Source organism: Schistocerca serialis, chromosome 8 (assembly GCF_023864345.2).
Source record: "Schistocerca serialis cubense isolate TAMUIC-IGC-003099 chromosome 8, iqSchSeri2.2, whole genome shotgun sequence".
In the NCBI taxonomy this organism is placed as follows: domain Eukaryota; kingdom Metazoa; phylum Arthropoda; class Insecta; order Orthoptera; family Acrididae; genus Schistocerca; species Schistocerca serialis.
The window spans coordinates 436,230,640-436,233,949 of record NC_064645.1 but is presented as its reverse complement, the minus strand read 5'-3'; positions in this window follow the sequence as shown (position 1 = coordinate 436,233,949).

The following is a 3,310-nucleotide window of genomic DNA, read 5'->3' as shown; positions in this document are numbered from 1 at the left end:
CTTTTCTTATCCGCTTGGCTCACGCATGCTTTATTAATACGCAGATAAACTTGTGCGAACATGCATTTACACCTTATTGTGTCCCGTGCAACCACACTCATGCAGTAACAAAATTTAAATCTTTTCAGACAACAACTCACATCTCTGTCATTCCTGAACAAGTCAGTTACACGACTGTCGGTATTCGAATCAATTCAAACAGCCCTCGCTGTCAGTCCCATTCTTCCAATGTTTTGGAGAGGCACAATCATGTTACTATTAGCGTCATGGTGCGGGAAGTTACTGTGTACTACTTTAGGTCGCAGCTGGTGGCGATTCAGGCAATTCTGGTGGTACAGCAGATGTCAGGTACATCCCACGTCCTCGTGTGTACTCTCATGCAACAGTATCGTGATGCCATTTTTCAATACGACAATGATCGTCCACAAATGGCAAATGTTTCTATGAATTGTCTCCGTGCCGATGAAGTACTATTGTGACCAGCAAGATCTCTAGATCTGCCCCCTACACACTGAGGTGACAAAAGTAATGGGATACCTCCATATATAGTGATGGAACTCTTTTTCATTGGTGTAGTGCAGCAACTCGACGAGGCGTGGATCCAACAAGTCGTTAGAAGTCCCCTGCAGAAATCCGCCCATAATTGCGAAAGTGTTGCCGGTGCATGAAATGACTTCTCGATTATGCGCTATAAATGTCGGGTAGTTTGATGCATCTCTCCATGCCACTCCATCCTGTGCAATCCTCTTCATATCTAAGTACCTACGGCAACCTACATCCCTCAGAATCTGCTTACTGTATTCATCTCTTGGTCTCCCTCTAGGATTTTTGCCCACACGCTTCCCTCTTCTAGTAAGTAGATGTTCCCTTGATGTCTCAGAATGTGTCCCACCATCTGATCCCTTCTTTTTGTCAGGTAGCAGCACGAGGATCTCTTCTCTACCATTATATTACGTGATCGATCCATTCTCTGTAGGACCACATTCCAGAACCTTTTATTCTCTTCTTGTCTAAACTTATTATCATCCACGTTTCATTTATACAAATGCTTTCAGAAGGGAATTCTTGAGACTTAACTCTATACTCTATGTTAACAAATTTCTCTTCTTCTGAAACGCTTTTCTTGCCATTGCCAGTCTACAATTTATATCCTCACTTCTTCGACCACCATCAGTTATTTTGCTTCCCAAATAGCAAAACTCCTTTACTACTTTAAGTGTCTCATTTCCTAATCTAGTTCCCTCAGGATCACCTAATTTAATTCGACTACATTCCATTGTACTCTTCTTGCTTTTGTTGATGTTCATCTTATTCCCTCCTTTGAAAATACTACCCATTCCGTTGAACTTCTCTTCCAAGTCCTTTGTTGCTCTGACAGAACTACAATATCATCAGCAAACTTCAAAGTTTTTATTTCTTCTCCCTGGATTTCAATTTCTGCTCCAAATTTTTCTTTCGATTCCTTTACGGCTTGCTCAATGTACAGACTGAATAACATCGGAGATAGGCTACAACCCTGCCTTCTCAACCACTGTTTCCCTTTTTTGTTCCTCAGCTCTTATGACTGCCATCTGGTTTCCGTACAAATTGTAAATAGCGTTTCGCTCCCTATATTTTAGCCCTGCTATCTTCGAGTTTGAGAGTATTCCAGTCAACATTGTCAAAAGCTTTCTCTAAGTCTACAAATGGTACAAACGTAAATATGCCTTTCCTTAATTTATGGTCTATGAGAAGTCGTAGTGTCAGTATTCCCTTGCGAGTTCCTTCATTTCTCCAGAATCCAAACTGATCTCCCCCGAGGTGGGCTTCTACCAGATTTTCCATTCTTCTGTGAAGGATTCGTGTTAGTATGTTGCAGCCGTGACTTATTAAACTGGTAGATCGGTAATTTTCACACCTCTCAAGACCTGCTTTCTTTGGCTCTGAGCACTATGGGACTTAACAGCTATGGTCATCAGTCCCCTAAAACTTAGAACTACTTAAACCTAACTAACCTAAGGACAGCACACAACACCCAGTCATCACGAGGCAGAGAAAATCCCTGACCCCGCCGGGAATCGAACCCGGGAACCCAGGCGCGGGAAGCGAGAACGCTACCGCACGACCACGAGCTGCGGACTGCTTTCTTTGGAATTGAGATTATGTCATTCTTCTCTTACAACTGCAGTTCGATTTCCGCACAAGTTGTAGACTGTCTTCCATTCCCTCTAATTGGTCCCTGTTACCTCCAGAATTTTAAAGAGTATATGTCGGTCACCACTGTCAGGAGGCTTTGTGAATGATGTTCGGAACAAAACAGTATCGTTAGACAAGTAGGTCACGACGAGAGATAAACCCTGCTACAAATCGCCGGCACGTAGCAGAGTTGCCAGGTAGGTGAGGAAGCCATACGCGAGCGACGAGGCGGTGCGTTTTATCGACATGCGTCGTGCGTGTCCCGTGTAGAGGCGCGGCGCCGATCGCCCTGTAGATGGCAGCAGCGGTTGTTTTCGTCGCATTGAGGATGCGCTATCGGCTTTAATGTTGCACCCTCGGGTCGCCCGCCAGAATCCATGCACACCAGCGCCAGCGTAAGGCTGGATTCCAGCCAAGCCACGAGCTGTTCACTCCGTACCACCGGCAGTTTGCTGTAGGAGAAACAGTCTCGTAAATTTCCAATACAGTAATAATGCTAGCTGCTTGAATTAGTTACTCCGATTAAGTACATCACGAAGACTGTCATTGCTACATAGAGGGCGGTGGGATATTCACGTTACAAACTTCTAGGGCTTGTAGTGGGGAGTTCATAATATTTTTAATAGGAACACATGTGTAATGCATAACGTGTAACGTTTCTTGTGTATGGCGAAGCTCGGAGTAACAGAAGAGCTGCTAGTCGGTTGTATCACAAACGTTTTAGCGCAATGTAACACGCCAGTCGCACAAACTCTTATACCGAGTTACACAGCGGCTCCAAGAAGCAGTTACCTACACCCTTAGGAGTAAGGAATGTGGTGCTCCATGGCAACACCATGCTCCCGAATTTGAAGGAGACATTCTGCTTCGCTTTGAAGAGAACCCATCAATGAGTTCTTCAACAATTGCGCGTGTTTCGTTATGTTCCCTTTCGAACAGTTACCTAATAATTGTACTGCATCACGTCTAATTCATTTCTTCAAGCAGAAGTCGACGAGTCACACATCTGAACTGAAACTTCCGCAGAACGGAAACCATACTCACTTCCCTCTACATCTACTACAATGTTTTAAACGGAATATACGAACACCCTATAGTTTAGATACCCTATAGTTTCAATAACAATCGTATTTAT